Below are 16,095 nucleotides of genomic sequence, written 5' to 3' on the forward strand. Positions count from 1 at the left end.
ACCAGCCTAAGCATGCCAATGCGCACATATGCGCACCCATAGACTTATAATGGGTGTCTTGCTGTAAAAAAACGCATTGCGCGCGCATGCGTTTTTTTGAGGCAAGTCAGACGCCCAAAAAATGCAACAGGATGCATTTTGTGCGCCCGAGCGCATACCGCAAAAAAACGCATGCACGGAAAAACGCGTACAAACGCATGTGTATGCGCACATAAGCGCATCCCATGCAAAGTATAGGGAAAAAAAACGCATGCGCTATTTAGCGCTAAAATACCGCGAAAAAAAACGCAAGTGTGAAACCAGCCTAATCTGTGTCTCTTCCCATTCAGTTTCATCCCATTGCTTCTAGTCTTTCCTTGTGCAAATGAGAATAAAGTTGATCCTTCTACAATGTGACAGCCCTTGAGATATTTGTAGACAGCTAGTAAGTCTCCTCTCAGTCTTGTCTTCTGCAAGCTAATCATTCCCAAATCCTGCAACCTTTCCTCATAAGACAGGGTTTGCAGACCGGTCACCATTCTGGCCGCTCTTTTCTGAACTTGCTCCAGTTTGTTGATGTCTTTTTTAAAATGTGGTGCCCAAAACTGGACACAATATTCCAGATGAGGTCTGACCAAAGAGGAGTAGAGGGCAATAATGACTTCCCGTGATCTAGACTGTATGCTTCTGTTAATACATCCTAGAATTTATTCTCTTCTTCCTCACGGTCTACCTAAGGCTGTTTTTCCATGGCAAGATGAATTGAGGGAAGATTACACTTCATGCCTCCTATTCCCCATCGCAGATATTTGTGTCTTGTTCTAAGCCTTCTCATTACCTTCAGCCACATCGAGAGCTCAAAGCAGCATCCTCTGCCTCTTTATTCCTTTTCCCATGCACATTGTGACTTACAAATTTATACGTATCAACAGCAAGTCTGACTTAGATAGAAATATATACTGTAGGTGGCAAGTTAACAGTGGTGGTTACTCTGGAGAAAGGAACGGGAGGGTGCAGGATGTGTTCCATTCTTCATAGCATCTACTGTAGAGGCCCGGCACCAAATTTTTAAGCAGCTAAATTGTGTCTAAATCTTTGTGGCTAGGTCTCTGACAGCAATACCAGCTGTACTGCCTTCATGACAACCCTGGATGGCATCATATTTGCTAATGTACGGAAAATAATCATAATAATTTGACATAAAGCTATTTAAGTGTGTAACTTTAAGGTGGGACTGGAGTAGAGAGAAGTGGCAAACTATTACCTTTACTTCATACTTTATTATGCTGCTAAGCACTTTTCAATAGAAGGGCTAAAACTTAATGAACGTGTGATGCAATTATAATCCATGTCTCATCTTCCTGACCATCAAAACGCAATAGCAGTAGGGTGAAAGCAAAGATTAAAGGCGAGGTCACTTCAAAGTCTGACTCAGTAATAAAGCAATTTAGTTTAATGAAAAAAAAATCTGAGAATAATTAAAGCTGCATAAATAGAGGGCTGAGCAACAAATGTTAATTATGGACAGACATTTACCCGACACCAGTCATTTTTAATGGCATTTCTTCTTACGCTGTGTGCATTTATTTATACATCATATGAGTTCTGTCATGTATTACTATTTACAGTATATCATTAGTAAAGATGAGCAAATTTATTCAAGTGTCATTGAATTTTACTCGAATATACAAAAAAACGAATATTTGAAAATACAAAATTTTGTATATTTGCATTGTGCAGATTCAGCAAAAAGGCTCCCTGCTGGCCACCATTTTGCTACAACGTAGATATAACAGGCACAAATTTGAAAATAAAACCTCTGAAGCCTGGTCACAGCCAGAAGTCCCAATCTGGAGTGAACTAATTGATGAGGTGAAACCAGAAAGAAGAGGACTGGGCGAGAGGCAGTGCTGCTCAATGTCCACCTTCCAGTCGTCAGAACCTCTTTTTTCTGCCGTCATAACTCCGGCCTGTTCACTCTAGTTCGAGACTTGCTGCTATGACCAGGCATAAATACGTGAGCGGTGAGGTGAGTATAATATGTTTTTTTTTTTACATTTTATGATTATGCTCCAAGGTTTGAAGACCCCACAGCATAATAAGGGACATTCAATTCACGGGGAAAGCTTTGTTAAGAATAACATTTCTTGGAAAAGTTTGCGCAGTTTGGTGAATTTTAATTTTGCCATATCCTCTTATATCTAGTTTGGCCTCATTCAGATATGATTTTTTGAAAATTGACAGATTTTCATCAGTGTTTGGTTAGTGTATCAATTTTTCTAATAGAGGTTATCATGCTTGTCTTAATAAACAGTCAGTGAATAATCGGTATTACTAGGATGTAACCAGAGGGCCATCAGTTTGCTGCCTGAGTTTTTTTTACAAACATATTGATATGCATTGGTGAGTTTGAACCATGGCTCGGAACAAAGTGGAACATGTCAGCATTTTTATTTATTGATCTTTAACACACTTGAGTCCACAAACAAAACAGAAAATATCACAATATAACAGAAAAAAAAATACAGTTATAACAAGCACATGAAAAGCAAAAAACTGTCTTCTGTCCAGGGTTGGACTGGCCCACCGGAGGATTCTCCTGTGGGCCCTGGCACTGACATCTGCTGGCACAGTGAACATAAGTCACGTATGCCAGTAATGTGCATACTGACTGCTCTCCCTGGTTGTCTTACTGGGCAGAGGAATGACACACAGTGGGCACGGAGACCAGACACTCATATTTAAATCACATGCTACCCATTTCCTTGTGATCCTCCTTGAGATGATTCTACTCCTTCATTGGAGTTCAGCTGTGTTTAACCCCTTACCTACAATGGACGTAATATTCCGTCCATGTGACCCTGGACCTAATTACCATGGACGGAATATTACGTCCCAGCGATCAGCGGCGCCCACGTTGTGAGCGCCGCTGATCGCGGCCGGGTGTCAGCTGATTATCACAGCTGACACCCGGCACAATGTGTCAGGGGCGGTCACGGACCGCCCCCGACACGTTAACCCCTTGTACACCGTGATCAAACGCGATCGCTGTGTACCAGGGGTTAAAGGGAAGCATCGGCAGGGAGGGGGCTCCCTCCTTGCTTCCCTGAGCCCCCCACAGCAGCGCAATGTGCAGCGCTGCTGTGGGGGTCTATTTCCCTACAGGCCCCCGGATCCAAGATGGCGACGGGGGCCTGTAGGGAGGTAACTTACTCAGTGCCTGCAAAGAGCAGGCATGAGGAAGTCTGCAGAACTGCCTGTGACAGATTGCTGATCTGTCACAGTGATCTGTGATGTGACAGATCAGCGATCTGTCACAGGACAGTGATGTCCCACCTGGGACAAGGTAATAAAGTTAAAAAAAAAAAAGTGTTAAAAATAATTTTTAAAAAATCGCTAAATAAATTAGTAAAAAATAAAAAAATATTCCCCAATAAATCCATTTTTTCAAAATAAAAAAAAAAATAATAAAAGTACACATATTTGGTATCGCCGCGTCCGTAGCGACCTGCCCTATACAACTGTCCCATTAGTTAACCCCTTTAGCGAACTCCTTAAAAAATAAAAACAAAAAACGAAGCAAAAAATAATGATTTATTATAATACCACCGAACAAAAAGTGCAATAACGCGCGATCAAAAAGACGCATATAAATATCCATGGTACCGCTGAAAATGGCATCTTGTCCCGCAAAAAACGAGCCACAATACAGCGTCATCCGCAAAAAATTAAAAAAGTTATAGCTCGCAGAATAAAGCGATACAAAAATAATTATTTTTTATATAAAATTGTTTTCATTGCAAAAAACCGACAAAACATAAAAAAAGACCTAATGAGGTATCGCTGTAACCGTACTGACCCTAAGAATAAAAACGCTTTATGAATTTTACCGCACGCGGAACGGTGTAAACGCACCCCCCAAAAGAAATTCATGAAACGCTGGTTTTTGTTCATTCTGCGTCCCAAAAATCGGAATAAAAAGCGATCAAAAAATGTCACGTGCCCGAAAATGGTACCACTAAAAACGTCAACTCGTCCCGCAAAAAATAAGACCTGACATGACTCGGTGGGTCAAAATACGGAAAAATTATAGCTCACAATATGTGGTGATGCAAAAACTATTTTTACAATAAAAAGCGTCTTTTAGCGTCTGACAGCCGCCAAACATAAAAACCGCCATAAATAGTAAATCAAACCCCCCGTTATCACCCCCTTAGTTAGGGAAAAATAATAAAACTAAAAGAAAATGTATTTATTTCCATTTTCCCGTTAGGGTTAGGGCTAGGGTTAGGGCTAGGGCTCAGATTAGGGATAGGGGTGTGTTAGGGTTAGGGTTGGAGTTATAATTGGGGGGTTTCCACTGTTTGGGCACATCAGGTGCTCTCCAAAGGCAACATGGCGTCTGATCTCAATTCCAGCCAATTCTGCATTGAAAAAGTCAAATGGTGCTCCTTCCCTTCCAAGCTCTGCCATGCGCCCAAACAGTGTTTTACCCCCACATATAGGGTATCAGCCTACTCAGGACAAATTACAAAACAACTTTTGGGGTCCAATTTCTCCTGTTACCCTTAGGAAAATAAAAATTGTGGGCAAATATATAATTTTTGCGGAAAAAAATGATTTTTTTTATTTTCACGCCCAGGCGTTATAAACTTCTGTGAAGAACTTGGGGGTTCAAAGTGCTCACCACACATCTAGATAAGTTCCGTGGGGGGGTCTAGTTTCCAAAATGGGGTCACTTGTGGGGAGTTTCAATAGTTTAGGTACATCAGGGGCTCTCCAAACGCACATGGCACCCGCAGACCAATCCATCAAAGTCTGCATTCCAAAACGTCACTACTTCCCTTCCGAGCCCCGACGTGTGCCCATACAGTAGTTTTCTCCCACATATGGGGTGTCAGCGTACTCAGGACAATTTGGACAACAACTTTAGGGGTCCTAGATAGATAGATAGATAGATAGATAGATAGATAGATGGGTGTATATATACAGTTGTGGCCAAAAGTATTGACACCCCTGCAATTCTGTCAGATAATACTCAGTTTCTTCCTGAAAATTATTGCAAACACAAATTCATTGGTATTATTATCTTCATTTAATTTGTCTTAAATGAAAAAACACAAAAGAGAATGAAGCAAAAAGCAAAACATTGATCATTTCACACAAAACTCCAAAAATGGGCCAGACAAAAGTATTGGCACCCTCAGCCTAATACTTGGTTGCACAACCTTTAGCCAAAATAACTGCAACCAACCGCTTCCGGTAACCATCAATGAGTTTCTTACAATGCTCTGCTGGAATTTTAGACCATTCTTCTTTGGCAAACTGCTCCAGGTCCCTGATATTAGAAGGGTGCCTTCTCCAAACTGCCATTTTTAGATCTCTCCACAGGCATTCTATGGGATTCAGGTCTGGACTCATTGCTAGCCACCTTAGAAGTCTCCAATGCTTTCTCTCAAACCTTTTTCTAGTGCTTTTTGAAGTGTGTTTTGGGTCATTGTCCTGCTGGAAGAACAATGACCTCTGAGGGAGACCCAGCTTTCTCACACTGGGCCCTAAATTATGCTGCAAAATTTGTTGGTAGTCTTCAGACTTCATATGCCATGCACACGGTCAAGCAGTCCAGTGCCAGAGGCAGCAAAGCAACCCCAAAACATCAGGGAACCTCCGCCATGTTTGACTGTAGGGACCATGTTCTTTTCTTTGAATGCCTCTTTTTTTTCTCCTGTAAACTCTATGTTGATGCCTTTGCCCAAAAAGCTCTACTTTTGTCTCATCTGACCAGAGAACATTCTTCCAAAATGTTTTAGGCTTTTTCAGGTAAGATTTGGCAAACTCCCGCCTGGCTTTTTTATGTCTCGGGGTAAGAAGTGGGGTCTTCCTGGGTCTCCTACCATACAGTCCCTTTTCATTCAGACGCCGACGGATAGTACGGGTTGACACTGTTGTACCCTCGGACTGCAGGGCAGCTTGAACTTGTTTGGATGTTAGTCGAGATTCTTTATCCAACATCCGCACAATTTTGCGTTGAAATCTCTTGTCAATTTTTCTTTTCTGTCCACATCTAGGGAGGTTAGCCACAGTGCCATGGGCTTTAAACTTCTTGATGACACTGCGCACGGTAGACACAGGAACATTCAGGTCTTTGGAGATGGACTTGTAGCCTTGAGGTTGCTCATGCTTCCTCACAATTTGGTTCCTCAAGTCCTCAGACAGTTCTTTGGTCTTCTTTCTTTTCTCCATGCTCAATGTGGTACACACAAGGACACAGGACAGAGGTTGAGTCAACTTTAATCCATGTCAACTGGCTGCAAGTGTGATTTAATTATTGCCAACACCTGTTAGGTGCCACAGGTAAGTTACAGGTGTTGTTAATTACACAAATTAGAGAAGCATCACATGATTTCTCGAACAGTGCCAATACTTTTGGCCACCCTCTTTTTTATGTTTGGTGTGGAATTATATCCAATTTGGCTTTAGGACAATTCTTTTTGTGTTTTTTCATTAAAGACAAATTAAATGAAGATAATAATACCAAAGAATTTGTGTTTGCAATCATTTTCAGGAAGAAACTGAGTATTATCTGACAGAATTGCAAGGGTGTCAATACTTTTGGCCACAACTGTATATACACAGTGTGTGTGTGTGTATATATATATATATATATATATATAGAAAAAGAATACAGCAGCACATGTACATGAATATAGGCCATGTGAAAACACAGAAAAACATTAAAACCATTCAATTTGGATAATAATCCTCAAAAATATTTTTTTCAAAAAAAATTTTTTTGCTTACAGTAACATGACAGATGAAGGTTCTTAGTGGACAACTTGGCCAATTCATGTTAGCCCATCAACCATGGCAAGGTGACCTCCCCTGATGGGTCCCTGCTCTACCATACATAAGCCACTTTTGGGCCACCAGCCTACAATTTTGGACAAACATGTCACTACCGGGCTAAGCCTACAATTTATGGGCAGGTAGAGCTGATTGCGGCCACCTGCAAGGCCAATGGGAGGGGTGCAAGATCAGACTGGAGGCAGCTAGCTTCCAGAAACTAAATAGAGAAAAAAAAAGCCATGGCTTTGATGGCTCCAGAAGTGCCCACAGTCTAAAAGCTTGATGATTGGCTGCTCTGCAGCCTTTCAACAAAGTTTATTAGACTGGCTAACCTGTACAGGAAACTGGACATACAGTAAAAAGTCTGTTCGGGGTTCGTTACCGGACACTAGGTGTTCGGTACGGACTTCGAAATATACCTTTAGGGTTCACTCATGCATACTAGTGATGCCTACATCTCCATTAATCATTATAACATTGATAGGGTAACATACAGTCACATCTCCTGTTGTCATTTTCAGCCAACCAGTACCATCATTTTCAACACTAATGTCAAGAACCCTGAAGCAATGCTGTTTCTAGATGGATCTTCTCTCTGGAGCAATCTACAATATGGTTGATATGAACGAAATTGCATGATTAAGGCTCTCCCTCGTCCCCATCTCCCTATGCCATTCATGTACCTTCCTCAGCCAGGATTATTTCGTTACATGGACCCTCATCTTCCCAGGGGTGCATAGGACCCACTTCTGGATTCTCCTTTGGATCGTCCTGTTGGTACTTGTTTTCCATGTTGATTATTTCTCTACAACTCCAGACTACTCATTTGTGCCCCCTTTCACACCTGAGTGGGCCACGTTGTGCATATTTGGAGACCCTTGTGGTTTTGTTCCTGTAACCCTTGGTTATCCCTCAGGACCCTTGTCAGTAGACTTGGCACTAACTACTTACCTGTGGGGATGCCCACTCACTATCTGCCTGGCTAGTCCTGTTCACTACATGAGAGTGGATTTCATATTGAACTCACAAGTCTATATTGATCATGCATCTATATGTATTTTTTCATTGCTAATGTTCTGCATTATATTATTATATTATTGGTATTAGGTGCTTACTATTTCATTTGTATGTAGGCCACCTAACATGTCGGTTACCACTTGTTGTAATATCATGGCATATGGCTTTACTATTTTTAGCCCATTTGGAGATGGGGGTGTTGTTATTGTCTATTTCTAAATGTTTTTAACTCTTTGTCCTTCTATGACAATAAAGTAGTTCCTGTGTTTTTTGCATTTCTGGTGTGCACAATTCATATGCTTTGGTCTCGTTTCCCCTTTTCTTAAGGCTTAGTAATATGGAATTTGGCCTCGGTGGTCAACTCCCACAGAAGATATATAAAGAAATACATATATTTTAGCAAAATTATCAAAATCGATGTGTTGCTTGGGAGATGTCAGGCCCTCCAGAGAGAGCAGACCTCTCAATTCTTCCTCTCTATCCTGGCTACTAGATTAAATTCCAGAACAGGGACCTGCTTTATTTTATCTCAGTTGGGAAAAACCTTTTACAGTCGGGAAAATAAATACTTGATACACTGCCGTTTTTGCAAGTTTTACCACCTACAAAGAATGAAGAGGTCTGTAATTTTTATCATACACTTCAACTGTGAGAGACAGAATCTACAAAAAATCCACAATCCACATTGTATTATTTTTACATAATTAATTAGCATTTTATTGCATTAAATAAGTATTTGATACAATAGATAAACAGAACTTTGCAATTACAGAGGTCAGACGTTTCTTGTAGTTCTTGAGAAAATTTGCACACACTGCAGCAAGGATTTTGGCCCACTCCTCCATACAGATCTTTCAGGTTTTGGGGCTGTCACTGGGCAACATTGAGTTTCAGCTCCCTCCAAAGATTTTCTATTGGGTTCAGGTCTGGAGACTGGCTCGGCCACTTCAGGACCTTGAAATGCTTCTTATGGAGCCACTAAGGAGTGGCTCTGGTTTTGTGTTTGGATCACTGTCATATTGGAAGACCCAGCCATGACCCAGCTTCAATGCTCTTACTGTTACGGGCTGGCGGAACGCACCAAATAATAAAGAAGAAATAATATATAAGGTGCGTTCGCAGCCCAGTGCCCACCGTGCAAAGGTGACCAACTGCAGCTAAAACAATGGGGAGAAGGCGTGTAGGAGAGAGTCGGACACCGGAGGAAAACACTAATCCGGTGCGAACAGGCACGTACCCCTTTACTTCACGAGGCACGTGCCAGCCGGTGAACAAACGCAACCTGTTAGCGTCACAGGTCACGGTAGTGTGAACCACCGCTTAGTACGGGTGCACTCTCCACCCTGATGGATGCCACTAACCAGCCTATCAACTGAGCTGGAATGCGCTCCTGAGGCGCACGGTGTTACTTAGGCGGACTCTGCAGTAGCGGTGGTCCAGAAGGCCTGTACTGGCCGATGCCCAAGGCGCAAGAGGAAGACGATAAGGAGCACTGCAGCGCTTTGCAGTGCCAGAGCTGCTGTGCCGACTCGAATTCCTAACCCTAACACATGCGTAATATCCAAGGAGGTGGAATTATAATGCGTCAGTCACCAGGCTCATTCATCCATCATCATCACACATATACTAAGTACTATAACCTCAGAGTCTATCATAGCGCATGGCGGGGCGGCCATGTGAACCTTTTATAGCCGTGCCCTTCCAGGACCTTCCTGATCCTCCAGAGGGACCAATCAGAACTGGAGAAGGACCTGAGTATGTGACTCCCGATCTCCAATGGGAGATCGTCTCATGAGCATGCTCAGTGGACCGAAGGAAGGACTTAGACTCTGGAGTCCTTTGCTGCTGGCCAGGCTGCATTGCCATAACTGGACCAGAGGTGGCAGCAGCAACTGAACCCATGATGCTGGTGTTGACAGAACACCGGGATCATGGAGTCTGCTGAGCAGGCTCCACTGCGGCTGGAGGGGAATGGGAGACTGTTGATGGCAAGGCTCAGGATTCCCACTGTGCAGCGCCCGGAACCCGACGCCTAACACTTACTGAGGGAAGGAGGTTGTTGGGTAAAATCTCACGATACATGACCCCCTCCATCCTCCCTTTAATACGGTGCATTTTCCCTGTCCTCTTTGCTTAGAAGCTAATGGTAATGTTTTAGACTGTAGTTCCAGCTCTCTGTACTCCTGGGCTGAATCCTGACCTTTCTCAGAATCATCCTTACTCCGTCAGGCAAGATCTTGCATGGACCCTCAGACCGAGGAAGACTGAAAGTCGTCTTGTGTTTCCTCCATTTTTTAATAATTGCACCAACAGTTGTTCCCTTCTTACCAAGCTGCTTGCCTATTGTTCTGTAGCCCATCCCAGCCTTGTGCATGTTTACAATTTTGAACCTGGTGCACTAAGACAGCTCTTTAGTCTTGGCCATGGTGGAGAGGTGGAAGTTTGATTGTGTTTGTAGACAAGTGTCTTTTCTACAGGTAACGAGTTCAAACTGGTTCAGTTAATAAAGGTAATAAGTGCAGAGTAGGAGGGCTTCTTAAAAAAAAACTAACAGATCTGTGAGTGCCAGAATTCGTGCTGATTGGTAGGTGATCAAATACTTTTTTATGCAATAAGATGCAATTTAATTATTTAAAAATCATACAATGTGATTTTCTGGATTTTTTTAAAGATTCTCTCTGTTAGGATTGGTGGAACGGACCAAATAAGAAATAATAATAAGGTGCGCTCGCAATCCGGGGTCCACCATGCGGTGATGGAGAAACCGCAGCTAGCACAATGGCGAAGCAAGCTGCGAGAAAACTCTTAAAGCACAATGAGTTAAATGTCACTCAGTGTGCACAGAGCGTAAAGTAACAAGCTCTCTTACACCACAGAGCGGTACTATGAAGCAAAACGAAAAGGACTATACCCTGATAAACTGCACAGGCATATAGAAAAATACTAATTAGGGTCCCTGTAACAACTCCCCAGGGAAGACTAAGCTGGTAGTTGAGCCTGCACTGACACACGGTTATGCTTTAGCACTCGCGCCTGAGGTGCAGATGCTAAGTTCAAGTGGGAGTTCCCGCCCTACACTGCCTGTCTAGACCAACACTCGTAGTGCCATTAGTGGCACATGTGCATACAGGGTGGTAAAGTAGCCATTGACACACCAAACACACATGGTACTAGCGCACAGGCTTGCGCTCTAGAGGACCTTGTGTACATACAGCTCAAGTCCAGACAGACAGGACTTTGCCTGTGGACCAATCAGAAGCTGCCACATAACCAGAGCAGGTGATGTCCAAGCACCAATGAGAAGGTGCCACATTCTCGATATGCTCAGTAGGATGAAATTTGGACTTAGGCTCCAGAGCACAACACTGTATGTGTAAACCAGTAGTCACCATAGACTTAGCTGGAAAGCCAGCAGCAACTACACATGCACAATGAACTTGGGCAAGGCGCTGGGACCGAAGTCTCTGCTGTGCAGTCATCCCAGAGGCCAAGCCTGATAGGGAGACCATAGTACCAGACAAGGCTTGCGATTCATCCCATGTAGCGAGAGAATCCTGGCACCTAACACTGTCTCTCACAGTTGCCGTGTACCTACGATTAAAATTACAGACCTCTCCATTCTTTGTAGGTGGGAAAACTTGCAATATTGGCAGTGTATCAAATACTTATTTTCCTCACTGTATATTTGGGTAGATGTTAGATATCTGGGATTGTACAAATTGATGCATAGTGAGCATTTCATACATCTTTTTGAAGTTATTGTTGACAATCTTTTGTTGAATATGATCGACAGCTCTACAGAGACATACCTTAATGCCAAGCTTCGTGTGACAAATTATTTGATTACAAAGGGCTATATATGATGTTAATAATTACCCAGTTTAATAATCGTTATTGCCTTAATGATATGAGAAAAACACAACATTTGCTACACTTTTACATGCATGTCAGTGAGACTAGAAATACCACATATTAGGTATATGCCAGATCATTCTAATCATTAAAAGTATTATTATAAAACTCCTTGTGATTACAAAATGTTGTCAATTCTTGCCATACCTGTGCATAAACTATCTAATGAAGCTTTGGCCAAAAGAATACATCGATCTGACATAGCGAACATCTGGCTACTTTAATTAGTCTTCTGCATGGTTTTCGAAATGAAAAAAGAAACGTAATTAAGCACAAGTTCATTGTGAATTCATTGTGCTTTCTTTTTTGTTATTTGCTGAATTTTAGAATGAAAAAGATAATTAAAAGTTAAATCTCCATAGGAGGATATAGCTACATGTGTTGATTAGCAGTAGTTACTGAAGAAGAGCGAATGTATTGGAATGGAATAGAATTCTACTAGAATTTGTCAAAAATGTGGATTTTTTTGTAATTCAATTCTGTGCAGATTCAGCAGAATAAGGGGCTTTAAATTGCCATTTTCTGAACCATAATATGTAATATATTTTTAAAAATGGTTATAACTAACTTATTGCTCATCTCTCCGGCTCCTTTTCTTCTCTCAATCATCCATCCGATTCCTATTGCATATTCTGATGGCCGCCACAAGCTCTGAAATCCCATTTCTGGCTACGACAAGGCTTGGGATTATGTTGTACATGTGTGCACAAAGTCACTTCGCGGGTCATGACATTATGACCTTTCTTACACTTGCATAGGTAATAATTACAATATTTGTATTCATATAGCGCCAACATCTTCTGAAGCAATTTACAATTAAGCGGGTACAAATACAAACAATAAAATCATCACAAAGTAACACATATTTAAAAAATTACAGGAGGAGTGAGGGACTTGCTTACAATTTATAAGGAAATAGGAAGGAGGACACAATAAGTTAAGAGGTTATAAGAAGATGTGGTGAGAACTGAATGAGTGACCATGAGGAGCACAGGGGTCAGAGGTGAGAAGTAGGAATGATCGGACCCACGGATGGTCGGGTTAGACCAAACTTTAGTCCAAAGTTCAGAACTGTGCCCAAACTCGAACCTGAACTCAAACCATATGAAAATCAATCTTGCCCCGAAATTTGGTGCTGGAAAAGTTCTCTCTCTCTTCCCCAAATTTCCAAACTCAAAAACAGACTTCAAAGATAAATTCATAGTTTAGTACCGGACAAAAGGTGTTTGGTACGAACCCCAATTTTACAGTTCAGGTTTGCTCATCTCTAGTGAGTGTATGGATGGTGAGTATAAGGATTTTTTTTATTTTTTACATCATACATTTGTTATGTTCTAGGGTATTGAGAGACACTAGAGAATACTATGGGCCAATAAATTCGCCAAAAATAATCTCTGCAAATGAAATTACCTGGTAAAAGTCACACGACGAGATGAATTTAAATTTTACCTGATTGGTAGTTATATGACCAGTCAAGTTATAGCTGTAGAAATGGAAAAATAAATAAAAAACGAAAATCACATTACAAAACAAAAAAAGCACAAAACATTGTCTACAAATAAACCGTGAAGACTGGGCAGACATTAAAATACACTTCATGTTCTTGATATTTTTTCTAGTGTTTTTATTCTAATATTTGATCTGTGGTCTAATTTCAGATTTTGCGTCACCTCTATCATCATGACAAACAGTGTTTGATGCCATGGAGCAGATTGATTAATCACATTCTGGCTATCAAGCCTAATGTCACAATATGAAGCCCCGAGGAAAGATTATCAATGAGAATGATTCAGTTATCCACAGGACATGCGTCGGGTGCGTTGCTGAATCTGTCTCACTGATGCTCATGCGGCGCCAAAAGTAGTAATAAATGTCCCTTCGTCCATCAGAAACCACTGCGATTTTCGAGTAACTGAGGAAGTGATTTTTTTTTTGACATATGTAAAAAAAACAACAAATCAATAAATCCAAATGGCAGGATCTTAAAAGAGTTGTCCACATAAAATAACGTTTATGATCGTGAAATGTTCATCGTATATACTTGTAGGCGAACTGGAATTTTGTATATAACAGGCATGGGTCCATGACATTCATTATAAAAAATTGAATTGTGCAGTTAACTAATTTAATTCTGCATTTTTCAACTTATCTTGGCTTTCCTTTGCTGCAGACAAAGGTCACCAAATTGATATTAAGCATGATTAAGATTCATTGGAAGGAAGGAACCCGGGCAGACTTTACAAGGCAAACATACTTCAAATTAAATTAAATCAAACATATTCAATGGAATTCTCAAACGACGACATCAGAAACACTGTCTGCATCGTAACCTGCTCTGTCACGTCTCTCTCGTAACACCTTCTGCCATCTTGACGTTGTCTTAGTTGGGGACATTTCATCTTGCCTTGTCATCAAGGATGCAGAACAGTTCTCGAAAACATATTTTTCTATGGCAGAATGTAGACATCTTTCAATTACATATACGAGTGGTTTTAAGCACTGTTCCTTTATTTAATTGAGCATAATTTAACTACTTCTTGGCCCAGTGGTCACTGGATTCCTCCCTCATTCTACTAAACAGATGACTAATGTTAGCAATGTTGCACAGCTACTTGTCTCCTTGTTGCTATTGTTCGGGAGCACGCGCCCATTGCTTTGTATCGTCCCACGAAGTAATCATAGTAATTGTCAAATGGGTTGTCTTTAATTTTGGTTATAAAACAGTCAGTGTGTCTATTGTTGGCACTTCCCAGGTTTTTAAATGGGAAGGAAACGCACTAGCACAGCACTTCACTAGCATTGCAGCCTCTTTCTACAGATTAAAGGGAATCTGTCACAAGGTTTTTGTCATGTAATCTGAGAGTAGCATGATGTAGGGACTGAGACCCTGATTCCAGGGATGTATCACTTACTGGTCTGTATGCTGTCATTTTGATACAATCACTGCAGATCGAGCAGTGCTCAGAATGCTGAGCCCTGTATAATCCCACCCACACCATTAATCCGATTAGCAGTTAGCTGCATACACAGAAAACACATAATATTGCCGGTTATAGTTAAATTAGTGACAAAATGTACAATTGGGGTTGAAGGGTTGAACTTTATGGACCTAGGTCTTTTTACAACCTACATAACTGTTTAATTATGTACACTGTGCATAGGTGGAAAGCTGCAAAATATTGTTGGGGTGGGGTTAAACACAACAGTTGACTAGGAGGCACGTGACACCTAGTCCCATAGTGATGATCTCCTGCTGATAAAACACTGAATTTATTGGAAAAGTAACACACAACTTAGTAATTGCTGGAATCAGGGTCTCTGTCCCTACATAGTAAAAACCTGCTGACATATTACCTTTAATGGGGTCACTTTGTTAAATCACTAATACAAAGACAAGAGTTTAGTACACTACTGTATGTATCTTTCGTACAGTTTCGATATTCCATTATGTGCATTTGAGAACAGCCGAGGAACATGACATTCTGACTACTAGGCATCACTGAAGCTATGCATTCATCCAGCTAAAATGTGTTTTAGAAAGAAGAAAAAGCACATATATATTAGTTCAAGGCAATGTCCTAGGTCAACAACTGCAGAAATGCTAGAAATTATTAAGTGTTGAAAGCAGATTTTTTTTAAAACGCTATGTGTTTGCAAAATGTATGTTTAATGTAATTTCAAAACTGATTTTCAAGAGAAATATACTATCGCAGAAACATAGATAGAAGCACAGGGTAGCAATGATCCCTCATAGTGCTTTGACTATTAATTATGACTTGGGCAGATTTCTATTGCCTCTTTTGGCACCCATAATGAATTCCGCTGCTCAGTCCTTCAGAGACGATAACTCTTCACTAGAGATGTTTTGGAGCAGTGTACTCCCCTCTCCCCTTTGAGAATATATGCATACTCAGCCATGTATAATGTGTGTTTGGTGGAATAACCGTATGCCGACAGGTATTGAAAGCGCGTTGCCATCATTAATATTGTCAATCTGTGTTAGGGTGTACTATGTTTTTAAATTTATGGTCCAGGACCTATACATTAACATTCCATCCATAGGTTAGATCATTAATGTCAGATCAGGAGTATAACATCCAACACCCTAACTGATCAGATTTTACTGTACTATTTACTTCAGTGAGAGCTGAGTTGCAGTACCTGACAATGGCCACTATGCAGTATATGGAGCCATGCAATTCTGGCTCTGTATACTGTGTACATCCAGCCACAGCTGCAAACCACTGATCGATGGGTGTGCCAGGTATCGGATTTTCCAAAGGATGGTGCATCAATACAAAAAAGACCTGGAAAAACCCTCCAACCTTGGTTACCATTTTA

This window comes from Dendrobates tinctorius, unplaced genomic scaffold, assembly GCF_039654945.1.
Source record: "Dendrobates tinctorius isolate UK_male_01 unplaced genomic scaffold, ASM3965494v1 ptg000043l, whole genome shotgun sequence".
Classification (NCBI taxonomy): Eukaryota; Metazoa; Chordata; class Amphibia; order Anura; family Dendrobatidae; genus Dendrobates; species Dendrobates tinctorius.